The sequence below is a fragment of the Neoarius graeffei genome, chromosome 1 (genome assembly GCF_027579695.1).
Source record: "Neoarius graeffei isolate fNeoGra1 chromosome 1, fNeoGra1.pri, whole genome shotgun sequence".
Taxonomy (NCBI): Eukaryota; Metazoa; Chordata; class Actinopteri; order Siluriformes; family Ariidae; genus Neoarius; species Neoarius graeffei.
Genome location: NC_083569.1, coordinates 19,375,832 through 19,391,158, shown reverse-complemented (window position 1 = coordinate 19,391,158; position 15,327 = coordinate 19,375,832). Strand labels below are relative to the sequence as shown.

General features: G+C 47.0%; 11 non-coding genes and 1 pseudogene across 11 annotated transcripts; 7 read left to right on the top strand and 5 right to left on the bottom strand.

The window, feature by feature from the left end:
• Window positions 1–1,389: 1,389 nt before the first annotated feature.
• On the top strand, window positions 1,390–1,542 carry LOC132898624 (U2 spliceosomal RNA; annotated as a pseudogene).
• Window positions 1,543–2,664: 1,122 nt separating this feature from the next.
• trnaq-uug (transfer RNA glutamine (anticodon UUG)) lies at window positions 2,665–2,736 on the top strand. The gene has a single exon. It is a non-coding gene; the product is annotated as a tRNA-Gln (tRNA).
• A 995-nt stretch (window positions 2,737–3,731) lies between these two features.
• Window positions 3,732–3,804, bottom strand: trnav-aac (transfer RNA valine (anticodon AAC)). Its single transcript has one exon. It is a non-coding gene; the product is annotated as a tRNA-Val (tRNA).
• An 87-nt stretch (window positions 3,805–3,891) lies between these two features.
• On the top strand, window positions 3,892–3,963 carry trnag-ucc (transfer RNA glycine (anticodon UCC)). Its single transcript has one exon. It is a non-coding gene; the product is annotated as a tRNA-Gly (tRNA).
• A 1,554-nt stretch (window positions 3,964–5,517) lies between these two features.
• Window positions 5,518–5,590, bottom strand: trnav-aac (transfer RNA valine (anticodon AAC)). Its single transcript has one exon. It is a non-coding gene; the product is annotated as a tRNA-Val (tRNA).
• An 87-nt stretch (window positions 5,591–5,677) lies between these two features.
• trnag-ucc (transfer RNA glycine (anticodon UCC)) lies at window positions 5,678–5,749 on the top strand. Its single transcript has one exon. It is a non-coding gene; the product is annotated as a tRNA-Gly (tRNA).
• A 1,550-nt stretch (window positions 5,750–7,299) lies between these two features.
• Window positions 7,300–7,372, bottom strand: trnav-aac (transfer RNA valine (anticodon AAC)). Its single transcript has one exon. It is a non-coding gene; the product is annotated as a tRNA-Val (tRNA).
• An 87-nt stretch (window positions 7,373–7,459) lies between these two features.
• On the top strand, window positions 7,460–7,531 carry trnag-ucc (transfer RNA glycine (anticodon UCC)). Its single transcript has one exon. It is a non-coding gene; the product is annotated as a tRNA-Gly (tRNA).
• A 1,554-nt stretch (window positions 7,532–9,085) lies between these two features.
• Window positions 9,086–9,158, bottom strand: trnav-aac (transfer RNA valine (anticodon AAC)). The gene has a single exon. It is a non-coding gene; the product is annotated as a tRNA-Val (tRNA).
• Window positions 9,159–9,245: 87 nt separating this feature from the next.
• On the top strand, window positions 9,246–9,317 carry trnag-ucc (transfer RNA glycine (anticodon UCC)). Its single transcript has one exon. It is a non-coding gene; the product is annotated as a tRNA-Gly (tRNA).
• Window positions 9,318–10,871: 1,554 nt separating this feature from the next.
• trnav-aac (transfer RNA valine (anticodon AAC)) lies at window positions 10,872–10,944 on the bottom strand. The gene has a single exon. It is a non-coding gene; the product is annotated as a tRNA-Val (tRNA).
• An 87-nt stretch (window positions 10,945–11,031) lies between these two features.
• Window positions 11,032–11,103, top strand: trnag-ucc (transfer RNA glycine (anticodon UCC)). Its single transcript has one exon. It is a non-coding gene; the product is annotated as a tRNA-Gly (tRNA).
• Window positions 11,104–15,327: the final 4,224 nt, after the last annotated feature.

Genomic DNA, 15,327 nt, shown 5'->3' with positions numbered 1-15,327 from the left:
AAACTAATCCTCAAAAATACAACTTGCCTAATAATTCTGCACTCCCTGTATGGCAAGTCCCCCCCCCAACTGCCCTTCCTGGCCTGCTCATTGCTCTCTGGAACCATGCCTGAGTTTCCACTGGTTCGTGCAAAACGTGCACACTTCTAAAACAATATTTTCATCTTTTACAAACAAACTATAACTCTAGAAAACTCTTTAATGGTCTTTCTAGTTTCATAACACAATTTCTTAATATTAGTATGCTGATAATGCCGATGCTGAGTGTTTTAAATATTTCCTCAATTGCACTTTTTTTTTAACAAAACCTCGATCATCTTTTCAAAGTCAAAGCTCGAATCCCCGGAACGCCATGCGCTGCATTCGGACGAGGAGTCTGTTCCTGGGAGGTTCTAATCCCACTGGGGTTTTATCCCGGGGTTTCGTACCAGGCAGCGGATTCATTGTATTATATTTAGTTTTCAATATCTCATCTCATCTCTCATCTCATTATCTCTAGCCGCTTTATCCTGTTCTACAGGGTCGCAGGCAAGCTGGAGCCTATCCCAGCTGACTACGGGTGAAAGGCGGGGTACACCCTGGACAAGTCGCCAGGTCATCACAGGGCTGACACATAGATACAGGCAACCATTCACACTCCCATTCATACCTACGGTCAATTTAGAGTCACCAGTTAACCTAACCTGCATGTCTTTGAACTGTGGGGGAAACCAGAGCACCCGGAGGAAACCCATGCGGACACGGGGAGAACATGCAAACTCCACACAGAAAGGCCCTCGTCACCCATGGGGCTCGAACCCGGACCTTCTTGCTGTGAGGCAACAGCGCTAACCGCTACACCACCATGTCGCCCCTAGTTTTCAATATGATATTATTTTTCCAATATGTTATTTTTTTTGTATTCTTGTCTCAGCAATGGTGAAATCGAATTTGTAAATAAAATCAGTGCCCTGACTCTACTCATCAGGCCAGAGCTCTTCTCTTTCTGTGTATGTTTTGTACAACATAAGGAAACAGTATAGTAACTATAACGGTAAAGAAATAAAACAAGAGAGGCTGGCTATGATATAAGAAAATTCTACAACCCAGAAACAGATGGGCTTTTAGGCAGTGCCTCAATCTATATATTACAGATTTCCGGGGAGAGGAATATTAATGAGTTCAGCTTATTTTTGCAGGCTTTGCTCTGGTAGAGCTGCACATTTTTGGTGGTCAAATGTTAGAAATATTGAACTTTTTGCATGGAAACCACACACACACACCCAAAGCCCAAAGCGATGTCTCTGTTCAAAAGGATCCAGCTGTTGGGGGTGGAGTCTAGCTGTGTTTACCTTTCTGGATTTTAATATTTGGAAGTGGTATATTTAAAGCCATTGACAGTAGTAAATTGTTGTTTCTTTGTTGTTTGTTTTAGATGAAGCATAGTGTTTGTTTTTGTCACTTTAATATCTGACATGTTATTTAACTGAAAATGTTATATTAAATAGACTTTTAGACCAAGGAGCTGGAGTTGGGGTTTGCTTCTTCTGCTCCACATCAACCTGGTTTTATAGTATTTTTTTTATAGTATTTTATAGTATCCATGTTCAACAAGCTACTGGACCGTTAGTCTGCAGTAATTCTCTCCCCTAGGTTACAACCGGCCATACGATTTTTTGGCGTTTCCCAAATCGCTGCGTTTTTTTTTTTTGTTCATGGAGAAAGACATGCGTTGGCCGTAAGTTTGTCTTGCAACCTGAAAAAAACGTAAGCGCCCGTAGAGTTTGTTTGACATGACAAAGAACCTCTGCAGCCAGTCTACGGCTCGAAAATCAGCACGTCACATGCGCGCCCTCCGTGCGTTTCTTGCGTTTTTTGCACGTAGACCGGCCGTAGGAGCACGTACGGCCGGTTGTGACCGAGGCTACAGATCACACAACACCCCAACTCTTTCTTTCTTTCCATCAAAAACGCTCGTTGGTCAGACATTTCTCTGCCTGTGTGCAATGGCTAATAAAGCTGTAAAGGTGTAAGAGATTGGCCCAGGCCACCTTACCCTATACCAGCTTTCTGCACCTCCAATACAGTGTCACTAACCTGGTAAAGTATAACCTAGATTTTGAGTGGTGTAAGGTGCTGTGTTTAGGTTGCAGTCTTTTCTGGAGGTGTGGACTTTAATCCCACTTCTGATATTTGCTATCGTGGGTTATTAACGGCCCATGGGTTTTATGCTCATGGTTTGCATTTAGTGAATGCTTGTCGGGAGTTTTGCCTGCATGTGAGTGAAAATGGAAGCTTCAATTAGCATGCCTTTTCAGATAAATTTGTATTTTTTTTCAGTTTGTTGTGAATATCTGCCACATGTTACAATATCAGTAGGTATTTTATGTTTTTAGATGTAAAAATATTAAGTTTTAGTTTGTGGAACGACATGTGACGTTTGACTTGGATTATCATGTGGTTACAATGTCAACTGAATGTTGACATTGATAAATTGCAAAACTAGAAATTAATACAAACAACAAAGAATGATTAACCATGTAGCCAACAGTCAGGGTTCCGAGAATTTTTTTTCCAACAGGTTGACGATGTCAGGTAAAACCTTCAATCGTGTTCATGTGCTGCTGGAATTTCATTATATCATTCAAAGGTTTGACAGTGAAAACAACCCTTTGGTTATGTCTTGGTTCCATGGTGTAATGGTTAGCACCCTGGACTTTGACTCTAGTGATCTGAGTTCAAATCTCAGTGGAACCTTTGAAGCATTTGTTTGTGGCTTCTGAATGCACAGACTCTCTCAACTATATGATCCTTTTGGTCAAGCAAGCTGTCACGTCCCAAACCCTTTGTTTCCGTGAAAGTGCCAGTCTTCTGAAAATTATATTACCCCTGGGAATTATACCTGATAAAACTAGACATGTTTAATAGTTTACTGTCTAAAATGTATTTTAATACGAGACCAGGAACATGTTCTGTTTATTTGGTAAAGTTTGGCTCTTTGAGTCCACCATTACAAGAATGCGTTCCTGGTAAGTTACTGTTTGTTCAAAGAACTGACATCATATGCAAAATGCTTAAAAGTTAGTGGGCATTTCAGGCTTTGTCTGTGTTGCAAATTGGAGCACGTTTTTAATGATTTTTTTTATTTATTCGGCAACAAAACTAAAACCAAAGCATGCCTCCTAAGGGGTGTGTCCTTCAAGGCTGTTCAAGTGACATTTAGCATCAATGCAAATTTGCAGTGTTCTGATGCCATGTGCAGCCCGGTTGACCTGACCTCACTCTGTAAACGAGCAACCAAGTGGTATTTGAGAACACCACCTCCCCGTGACGAACTGCAATGTCCATGCTTCCACAGTCAACAGACATGTAGATAATGCCTTGTGTGGAGGGGCAAAGGAGGGGACTGAGGACTGGTCTTTCCACTAGCAAGATAAGTACTTGTTTGCAGGTTTGAATGACATCAGTTTGCCCCTGCGTACGTTCGACCCATGAAGCGGTGAAGAAAGAGCACGGGCTCCTGCGTGTTTTCCATTCGTTGGCAACAAGCGACAGGTGTATATTTGTCCAAAAACAGAGAACTGTGGAGTCACTGTTTAAGATTTGTTCAGCAAATGTGTCCATACCTTGGCTGGTCAAAAGCAAATACTTGCTTCCGTAGTTGGCACGGACAGAGCAGAGATCACAGCTCAGCAGTCACTCACTGCCGAGTTCAAAAAATAAATAAATAAATAAACAAAACAACCCAGCGCTGTTTCTGCCCGGTTTCGAACCGGGGACCTTTCGTGTGTTAGACGAACGTGATAACCACTACACTACAGAAACCTCAGCTCTTGGGCCGATCAGCTGTTGCCTGGGCCTCAAATACAGAAGCAATGGCACTGAGGCATGTGTCCCCAGGGTAGGCCTGCAGCGTTGGTGGTATAGTGGCTAGCATAGCTGCCTTCCAAGCAGTTGACCCGGGTTCGATTCCCGGCCGACGCACACCCTTTAACGCTTCGTTGCTCTGATGAAAGGCAGAGAGCATGGCGAGGCACTTGGGAGGAAACAGCCGGAACGGATCAGTTGCTCCTCACTGCCTTGCCGAGGAGGTGACCGAGGGCTGATCCTTCTGCTTTCCGCTCGCGTTGCATGTAGTCGAACAGCGTCGGTTTGCGCAAACCTGGGCGTGTTTGAAGGACACGGGCACCTGCGTGTTTGTCTTTCGTTGGCGGCAAGCTACTTTGCCTGTTTTCCACAAACGGAGAACTGCACAGTCACGGTTTGAGAGTTAATAAGCAAACGTGTCTGAATGTTGGCCGGCAAATACTCGTTGAGACAGGATGAAGCATTCCAGAGTCAATGCCAATTTGCAGCGTTCTGATGCCGTGTGCAGCCCTGTTGACCTGACCACACTCCGTAAACGAGCAACCAAGTGGTATTTGAGAACACCACCTCCCCGTGACGAATTGCAATGTCCGTGCTTCCACAGTCAACAGACAGGTAGATAATGCCCGATTTTGTTTTTAAAGCAGCCGTCACGGGCCTTGACGGAAAACCAGAGAGGCAGGGAAACCGTTCAAACGAGGTTTTGTCCCGATGGTCGTCTGCACGTAGGAGAACATGACAACCACTAATCCACAGAAAGCAATCCGGTCACGTTAAGGGTCTGTCTTTCTGGCTGTTTCGAGAGTACCTGATCTTAGCAAGGCGGGAACTGGACGTTAACGAAAGCAGAGCTCAAAAGGCAAAGCATGGCTCTGCCAGCTTTCTCAGGAGCGTCTATTCGCTTGTTAGGTGCAAGGGGAAACCACTGCACAGCAGAAAACAGGCGAAGCTTTTTCAGCGTCTCGGTTTGGGATTGTTCCAAAGGGCGCGGACGGAGCAGAGATGGCAGCTCGACATTTGTTCGCTGCCAAGTTCAAGAAAACCAGCACCGTTTCCGCCCGGTTTCGGATCGCGCACCGCTATCGTGTTAAGCGAACGTGGTAACCAATACAATACGGAAACCACGCGTGTGTTAGCTCTTGCCTGGGCCTCAAGAAGAACGCGGGTCACACTTAAACAATTGTCACGAGAATAGGGGCACGGCCTTGGCATCGTAGAGATGAGCTGGTGGTCGAGCGTGACAAGGTTCAGCATCGAAAAGCGCTGCAACAACATGACGGGAAGAAATCAAATGCCTCGTTTGGAGGGGCCAAGGAGGGGACTGAGGACTGGTCTTTCCACTAGCAACGTAAGTACTTGTTTGCAGGCTTGAATGACATCAGTTTGCCCCTGCGTACGTTCGACCCATGAAGCGGTGAAGAAAGAGCACGGGCTCCTGCGTGTTTTCCATTCGTTGGCAACAAGCGACAGGTGTATATTTGTCCACAAACAGAGAACTGTAGAGTCACTGTTTAAGATTTGTTCAGCAAATGTGTCCATACCTTGGCTGGTCAAAAGCAAATACTTGCTTCCGTAGTTGGCACGGACAGAGCAGAGATCACAGCTCAGCAGTCACTCACTGCCGAGTTCAAAAAATAAATAAATAAATAAACAAACAAAACAACCCAACGCTGTTTCTGCCCGGTTTCGAACCGGGGACCTTTCGTGTGTTAGACGAACGTGATAACCACTACACTACAGAAACCTCAGCTCTTGGGCCGATCAGCTGTTGCCTGGGCCTCAAATACAGAAGCAATGGCACTGAGGCATGTGTCCCCAGGGTAGGCCTGCAGCGTTGGTGGTATAGTGGCTAGCATAGCTGCCTTCCAAGCAGTTGACCCGGGTTCGATTCCCGGCCGACGCACACCCTTTAACGCTTCGTTGCTCTGATGAAAGGCAGAGAGCATGGCGAGGCACTTGGGAGGAAACAGCCGGAACGGATCAGTTGCTCCTCACTGCCTTGCCGAGGAGGTGACCGAGGGCTGATCCTTCTGCTTTCCGCTCGCGTTGCATGTAGTCGAACAGCGTCGGTTTGCGCAAACCTGGGCGTGTTTGAAGGACACGGGCACCTGCGTGTTTGTCTTTCGTTGGCGGCAAGCTACTTTGCCTGTTTTCCACAAACGGAGAACTGCACAGTCACGGTTTGAGAGTTAATAAGCAAACGTGTCTGAATGTTGGCCGGCAAATACTCGTTGAGACAGGATGAAGCATTCCAGAGTCAATGCCAATTTGCAGCGTTCTGATGCCGTGTGCAGCCCTGTTGACCTGACCACACTCCGTAAACGAGCAACCAAGTGGTATTTGAGAACACCACCTCCCCGTGACGAATTGCAATGTCCGTGCTTCCACAGTCAACAGACAGGTAGATAATGCCCGATTTTGTTTTTAAAGCAGCCGTCACGGGCCTTGACGGAAAACCAGAGAGGCAGGGAAACCGTTCAAACGAGGTTTTGTCCCGATGGTCGTCTGCACGTAGGAGAACATGACAACCACTAATCCACAGAAAGCAATCCGGTCACGTTAAGGGTCTGTCTTTCTGGCTGTTTCGAGAGTACCTGATCTTAGCAAGGCGGGAACTGGACGTTAACGAAAGCAGAGCTCAAAAGGCAAAGCATGGCTCTGCCAGCTTTCTCAGGAGCGTCTATTCGCTTGTTAGGTGCAAGGGGAAACCACTGCACAGCAGAAAACAGGCGAAGCTTTTTCAGCGTCTCGGTTTGGGATTGTTCCAAAGGGCGCGGACGGAGCAGAGATGGCAGCTCGACATTTGTTCGCTGCCAAGTTCAAGAAAACCAGCACCGTTTCCGCCCGGTTTCGGATCGCGCACCGCTATCGTGTTAAGCGAACGTGGTAACCAATACAATACGGAAACCACGCGTGTGTTAGCTCTTGCCTGGGCCTCAAGAAGAACGCGGGTCACACTTAAACAATTGTCACGAGAATAGGGGCACGGCCTTGGCATCGTAGAGATGAGCTGGTGGTCGAGCGTGACAAGGTTCAGCATCGAAAAGCGCTGCAACAACATGACGGGAAGAAATCAAATGCCTCGTTTGGAGGGGCCAAGGAGGGGACTGAGGACTGGTCTTTCCACTAGCAACGTAAGTACTTGTTTGCAGGCTTGAATGACATCAGTTTGCCCCTGCGTACGTTCGACCCATGAAGCGGTGAAGAAAGAGCACGGGCTCCTGCGTGTTTTCCATTCGTTGGCAACAAGCGACAGGTGTATATTTGTCCACAAACAGAGAACTGTAGAGTCACTGTTTAAGATTTGTTCAGCAAATGTGTCCATACCTTGGCTGGTCAAAAGCAAATACTTGCTTCCGTAGTTGGCACGGACAGAGCAGAGATCACAGCTCAGCAGTCACTCACTGCCGAGTTCAAAAAATAAATAAATAAATAAACAAAACAACCCAGCGCTGTTTCTGCCCGGTTTCGAACCGGGGACCTTTCGTGTGTTAGACGAACGTGATAACCACTACACTACAGAAACCTCAGCTCTTAGGCCGATCAGCTGTTGCCTGGGCCTCAAATACAGAAGCAATGGCACTGAGGCATGTGTCCCCAGGGTAGGCCTGCAGTGTTGGTGGTATAGTGGCTAGCATAGCTGCCTTCCAAGCAGTTGCCCCGGGTTCGATTCCCGGCCGACGCACACCCTTTAATGCTTCGTTGCTCTGATGAAAGGCAGAGAGCATGGCGAGGCACTTGGGAGGAAACAGCAGGAACGAATCAGTTGCTTGTCACTGCCTTGCCGAAGAGGTGACCGAGGGCTGATCCTTCTGCTTTCCGCTCGCGTTGCATGTAGTCGAACAGCGTCGGTTTGCGCAAACCTGGGCGTGTTTGAAGGACACGGGCACCTGCGTGTTTGTCTTTCGTTGGCGGCAAGCTACTTTGCCTGTTTTCCACAAACGGAGAACTGCACAGTCACGGTTTGAGAGTTAATAAGCAAACGTGTCTGAATGTTGGCCGGCAAATACTCGTTGAGACAGGATGAAGCATTCCAGAGTCAATGCCAATTTGCAGCGTTCTGATGCCGTGTGCAGCCCTGTTGACCTGACCTCACTCCGTAAACGAGCAACCAAGTGGTATTTGAGAACACCACCTCCCCGTGACGAATTGCAATGTCCGTGCTTCCACAGTCAACAGACAGGTAGATAATGCCCGATTTTGTTTTTAAAGCAGCCGTCACGGGCCTTGACGGAAAACCAGAGAGGCAGGGAAACCGTTCAAACGAGGTTTTGTCCCGATGGTCGTCTGCACGTAGGAGAACATGACAACCACTAATCCACAGAAAGCAATCCGGTCACGTTAAGGGTCTGTCTTTCTGGCTGTTTCGAGAGTACCTGATCTTAGCAAGGCGGGAACTGGACGTTAACGAAAGCAGAGCTCAAAAGGCAAAGCATGGCTCTGCCAGCTTTCTCAGGAGCGTCTATTCGCTTGTTAGGTGCAAGGGGAAACCACTGCACAGCAGAAAACAGGCGAAGCTTTTTCAGCGTCTCGGTTTGGGATTGTTCCAAAGGGCGCGGACGGAGCAGAGATGGCAGCTCGACATTTGTTCGCTGCCAAGTTCAAGAAAACCAGCACCGTTTCCGCCCGGTTTCGGATCGCGCACCGCTCTCGTGTTAAGCGAACGTGGTAACCAATACAATACGGAAACCACGCGTGTGTTAGCTCTTGCCTGGGCCTCAAGAAAAAGGCGGGTCACACTTAAACAATTGTCACGAGAATAGGGGCACGGCCTTGGCATCGTAGAGATGAGCTGGTGGTCGAGCGTGACAAGGTTCAGCATCGAAAAGCGCTGCAACAACATGACGGGAAGAAATCAAATGCCTCGTTTGGAGGGGCCAAGGAGGGGACTGAGGACTGGTCTTTCCACTAGCAACGTAAGTACTTGTTTGCAGGCTTGAATGACATCAGTTTGCCCCTGCGTACGTTCGACCCATGAAGCGGTGAAGAAAGAGCACGGGCTCCTGCGTGTTTTCCATTCGTTGGCAACAAGCGACAGGTGTATATTTGTCCACAAACAGAGAACTGTAGAGTCACTGTTTAAGATTTGTTCAGCAAATGTGTCCATACCTTGGCTGGTCAAAAGCAAATACTTGCTTCCGTAGTTGGCACGGACAGAGCAGAGATCACAGCTCAGCAGTCACTCACTGCCGAGTTCAAAAAATAAATAAATAAATAAACAAACAAAACAACCCAGCGCTGTTTCTGCCCGGTTTCGAACCGGGGACCTTTCGTGTGTTAGACGAACGTGATAACTACTACACTACAGAAACCTCAGCTCTTGGGCCGATCAGCTGTTGCCTGGGCCTCAAATACAGAAGCAATGGCACTGAGGCATGTGTCCCCAGGGTAGGCCTGCAGCGTTGGTGGTATAGTGGCTAGCATAGCTGCCTTCCAAGCAGTTGACCCGGGTTCGATTCCCGGCCGATGCACACCCTTTAACGCTTTGTTGCTCTGATGAAAGGCAGAGAGCATGGCGAGGCACTTGGGAGGAAACAGCAGGAACGGATCAGTTGCTCGTCACTGCCTTGCCGAGGAGGTGACCGAGGGCTGATCCTTCTGCTTTCCGCTCGCGTTGCATGTAGTCGAACAGCGTCGGTTTGCGCAAACCTGGGCGTGTTTGAAGGACACGGGCACCTGCGTGTTTGTCTTTCGTTGGCGGCAAGCTACTTTGCCTGTTTTCCACAAACGGAGAACTGCACAGTCACGGTTTGAGAGTTAATAAGCAAACGTGTCTGAATGTTGGCCGGCAAATACTCGTTGAGACAGGATGAAGCATTCCAGAGTCAATGCCAATTTGCAGCGTTCTGATGCCGTGTGCAGCCCTGTTGACCTGACCTCACTCCGTAAACGAGCAACCAAGTGGTATTTGAGAACACCACCTCCCCGTGACGAATTGCAATGTCCGTGCTTCCACAGTCAACAGACAGGTAGATAATGCCCGATTTTGTTTTTAAAGCAGCCGTCACGGGCCTTGACGGAAAACCAGAGAGGCAGGGAAACCGTTCAAACGAGGTTTTGTCCCGATGGTCGTCTGCACGTAGGAGAACATGACAACCACTAATCCACAGAAAGCAATCCGGTCACGTTAAGGGTCTGTCTTTCTGGCTGTTTCGAGAGTACCTGATCTTAGCAAGGCGGGAACTGGACGTTAACGAAAGCAGAGCTCAAAAGGCAAAGCATGGCTCTGCCAGCTTTTTCAGGAGCGTCTATTCGCTTGTTAGGTGCAAGGGGAAACCACTGCACAGCAGAAAACAGGCGAAGCTTTTTCAGCGTCTCGGTTTGGGATTGTTCCAAAGGGCGCGGATGGAGCAGAGATGGCAGCTCGACATTTGTTCGCTGCCAAGTTCAAGAAAACCAGCACCGTTTCCTCCCGGTTTCGGATCGCGCACCGCTCTCGTGTTAAGCGAACGTGGTAACCAATACAATACGGAAACCACGCGTGTGTTAGCTCTTGCCTGGGCCTCAAGAAGAACGCGGGTCACACTTAAACAATTGTCACGAGAATAGGGGCACGGCCTTGGCATCGTAGAGATGAGCTGGTGGTCGAGCGTGACAAGGTTCAGCATCGAAAAGCGCTGCAACAACATGACGGGAAGAAATCAAATGCCTCGTTTGGAGGGGCCAAGGAGGGGACTGAGGACTGGTCTTTCCACTAGCAACGTAAGTACTTGTTTGCAGGCTTGAATGACATCAGTTTGCCCCTGCGTACGTTCGACCCATGAAGCGGTGAAGAAAGAGCACGGGCTCCTGCGTGTTTTCCATTCGTTGGCAACAAGCGACAGGTGTATATTTGTCCACAAACAGAGAACTGTAGAGTCACTGTTTAAGATTTGTTCAGCAAATGTGTCCATACCTTGGCTGGTCAAAAGCAAATACTTGCTTCCGTAGTTGGCACGGACAGAGCAGAGATCACAGCTCAGCAGTCACTCACTGCCGAGTTCAAAAAATAAATAAATAAATAAACAAACAAAACAACCCAGCGCTGTTTCTGCCCGGTTTCGAACCGGGGACCTTTCGTGTGTTAGACGAACGTGATAACTACTACACTACAGAAACCTCAGCTCTTGGGCCGATCAGCTGTTGCCTGGGCCTCAAATACAGAAGCAATGGCACTGAGGCATGTGTCCCCAGGGTAGGCCTGCAGCGTTGGTGGTATAGTGGCTAGCATAGCTGCCTTCCAAGCAGTTGACCCGGGTTCGATTCCCGGCCGACGCACACCCTTTAACGCTTCGTTGCTCTGATGAAAGGCAGAGAGCATGGCGAGGCACTTGGGAGGAAACAGCAGGAACGGATCAGTTGCTCGTCACTGCCTTGCCGAGGAGGTGACCGAGGGCTGATCCTTCTGCTTTCCGCTCGCGTTGCATGTAGTCGAACAGCGTCGGTTTGTGCAAACCTGGGCGTGTTTGAAGGACACGGGCACCTGCGTGTTTGTCTTTCGTTGGCGGCAAGCTACTTTGCCTGTTTTCCACAAACGGAGAACTGCACAGTCACGGTTTGAGAGTTAATAAGCAAACTTGTCTGAATGTTGGCCGGCAAATACTCGTTGAGACAGGATGAAGCATTCCAGAGTCAATGCCAATTTGCAGCGTTCTGATGCCGTGTGCAGCCCTGTTGACCTGACCTCACTCCGTAAACGAGCAACCAAGTGGTATTTGAGAACACCACCTCCCCGTGACGAATTGCAATGTCCGTGCTTCCACAGTCAACAGACAGGTAGATAATGCCCGATTTTGTTTTTAAAGCAGCCGTCACGGACCTTGACGGAAAACCAGAGAGGCAGGGAAACCGTTCAAACGAGGTTTTGTCCCGATGGTCGTCTGCACGTAGGAGAACATGACAACCACTAATCCACAGAAAGCAATCTGGTCACGTTAAGGGTCTGTCTTTCTGGCTGTTTCGAGAGTACCTGATCTTAGCAAGGCGGGAACTGGACGTTAACGAAAGCAGAGCTCAAAAGGCAAAGCATGGCTCTGCCAGCTTTCTCAGGAGCGTCTATTCGCTTGTTAGGTGCAAGGGGAAACCACTGCACAGCAGAAAACAGGCGAAGCTTTTTCGGCGTCTCGGTTTGGGACTGTTCCAAAAGGCACGGACGGAGCAGAGATCGCAGCTCGACATTTGTTCGCCGCCAAGTTCAAGAAAACGAGCACCGATTCCGCCCGGTTTCGAATCGGGGACCGTTCTCGTGTTAAGCGAACGTGGCAGCCGCTACAGCACAGAAACCACGCGTGTGTTAGTTCTTGCCTGGGCCTCAAGAAGAACACAGATCACGCTTAAGCGACTGTCATGAGTTTAGGGGCACGGCCTTGGCGTCGTAGAGATGAGCTGGTGGTCGAGTGTGACGATGATCAGCACTGAAAAGCGCTGCAACAACATCACGGGAAGAAATCAAATGCCTTGTTTGGATGGGCCAAGGAGATGACTGAGGACTGTTCCTTCCGCTTTCCACGAGCGACGTAAGTAGTTGTTTGCAGGGTTGAATGACATCAGTTTGCCCCTGCGTACGTTCGACCCATGAAGCGGTGAGCAACACGGGCTCCTGCGTGTTTTCCTTTCGTTGGCAACAAGCGACAGGTGTATATTTGTCCACAAACAGAGAACTGGAGAGTCACTGTGTAAGATTTGTTCAGCAAATGTGTCCATACCTTGGCTGGTGAAAAGCAAACACTTCCGTAGTTGGCACGGCTCTTTTGGCTCTTCTTACTATAAGGAGCCGGCTCTTTCGGCTCCCAAACGGCTCCTGAGATTTTATTTTTGATTTAATTGCTGCAATTAACTAGTTAATTAATTACATTATTGTTTATATTTTATCAATAGGATGTTCTCCATTTTATTTTTTAGTTTTTGTAGCCATTGTAAAGCTTTGTAAAGTATAGCAGTGTAACAATGTTCTAGCTATAGAAATAAAACTTACTTACCAATTAATAAATTATTTTCTCACAAACATAATGCAAAACTGTGTTATATTACCAGTATAAAATACACAGCTGATTTTCCCCTCCTCAGGTGCCTCACAGACTCCTCTCCCCTGCGCTCCACAGCTTTAAGCGTTACACCAATTTTCGTATTTTTGCAGCTGTGAATGACATCAACCCCCCCCCAAACAAAAAAAGTAGGCGTACACCATGCTACTTTTTTTCCTTTGAATGGTAATAGACAACACAAAGATGCAATCGGACAGCAACTTTTGTGAAAGTCTCTCTCTCTCTGAAGCACCTAAGGACAAAAAACTAATTCGGCTCCCCAACTCGGCTCCCACCGAAGAGCCGGCTCCCGTCGTTCACTTCAAAGAGCCAGCTCTTTGAACCTGATCGTTCGCGACCGACACATCACTACCGGTTTCCTACTGACCCAGACAAGAGGGCCAAATGGATTGCAGCTGCGAAGAGACAGGATTGGGAGCCAACAGAGTACTCCAGACTTTGCAGTGATCATTTCATTTCAGGTTAGTTTATCAGTTAATGCAATTTTGATAAAATATATAGCAAAAAGTAAATGGGTCAGTGTTTGTTAACCCATCTGAGCAGTGAAACAAGGCAGTGTTAATTTGTCTAGGGTTGCATGTAGCAGACATCAGACATAAAACGCAATAACAGAGGCTAGAAAGAAACGGGACACAGAAATAAATAAACAGGGCTCCATACCAAGGCTGGGTACAGTGTTTGTGATAAAAGACAGATCCAATTTAACACGAATCACAGCTTACTTTCTTGTTAAAATGTGCAAAGGTCTCCACCATCTCATACCGGCTTGCACTGAAGGACTTAAGTGTGCCGTCCAAAATGGCTGCGTCACGTGACTTGGTCACGTGGGTGAAATACCTCAATTCCCTGCTGTTGAGATGAGTGAAGTCATCTGGCTGCCATCTTACCACTCACATCGATAGTGTGTGATCATTTGACTTCTGTGTTAAACTGTCATGTCCAATCAAATTTGCCCCAAGAAAAGTATCTCCTGACTTTTTTCCTTTCATTACCACTTCTTATTTTCTCAACTTTACCCACATTCCTTACATATCTTTATAGCACTCCCCTTCACTGTTGTTGTTTTTTTTCTTTCTTTTCCAGTTCAGTCTCTGATCATTTTTTTTGAGCAGCTCTTTTACTACTATAATTATTTTTACAGAGATTATTTCAGTTTTTCTTTGTACAGGAAATCATATATTGGACGCCATCCGGGAAATAAGCCATTGACCGGGAAATATGACCAACCCTGATTTAAGAGTACTTATCAATATACTTGGACTCAATTTAAACTAAAATCATGTTAAAACAGACAATCATGCCCATTTTGTCAATTTGTGCAAGTAGGTGTGACGTGTGTAGATGATCGACATTGTCATTTGTGCTTAGCCTGAGGTAAATGAAAATAACTGCTGACCAAACTAGAACAACAACATCTCTTTTTATTTGCATCCCTCATTGCCATTTCTGCCTAAGGCTATGGTCCTTCTTTCATTTAGGCTACTGAGGCTAATTTACTCAGTTCATTCTTCTTTTTGAGTTTGAGCCGTTGAGCTTGAGTTCTCACATTCAATATCAAACATGTCTAGACTTTGGCTTTGATCTAGTCTGGGACATTTCCATCAAAAATCTGACACAGTCACAGTGTTCATCCCAGATATCACTGTCAGATTTTCAACAAAAACAGACAAAACGATAAGACAGATTTTCTGTTATTTTGCTCTTGCAAACCATCATAAAATGCTGTAGGTGGTTCCACGCAAATGGCACTGCACACACACATAAAAATGATCACACACTATCAATACTCACAGGTGAAATGTCCGTCCACAACCTTTGACTTGGCAGTTTGTACAGTTCACTGCTGCACATGCAGGCATTTTTCTTGCAATTTTTCTCACCAACTACATCAATAACTTGACCAGTTTTGTGTAGCTTCCAGTAGCCTAAATAACCATTCTGCTCAACAATGTGAGTGGTAAGATGGCGGTCAGATGGTTTCACTCTGATGAGCCTCTGAGCTTTCCAGATTTTTATGTAGAGATCAGTGCTCCAAACATGATTTACCGAGGCTAGTGGAGCTCTTGGACACATTGCTTCTAAATTGTTGTTAACAGCCCTAAAGATACCAAGTGTCAAGCATTTGGGTGTAAAATAAACCGGATCATTGATAATTTTATGTGACATGCTTTTGTTTTTATTCATGGAGAAAAGAGATCTTTTTAGATGGCAAGAATCACACTGCTATGGCAACAGGATTGTTTACTAGTATCTGTGTCAGTACTGAACATGCATTATCTAGCCAAGTAGATTGAAGAAGAAGAAGAAGCCTTTATTTGTTTCACATACACTCAAGCACCGACTGAATCACACAGTGAAATTTCTCCTCTGCATTTAACCCATCTGAAGCAGTGAACACACACAAGTGAGCAATGAGCACACACACACATACCCACAGCAGTGGCAGCTATGCTACAGC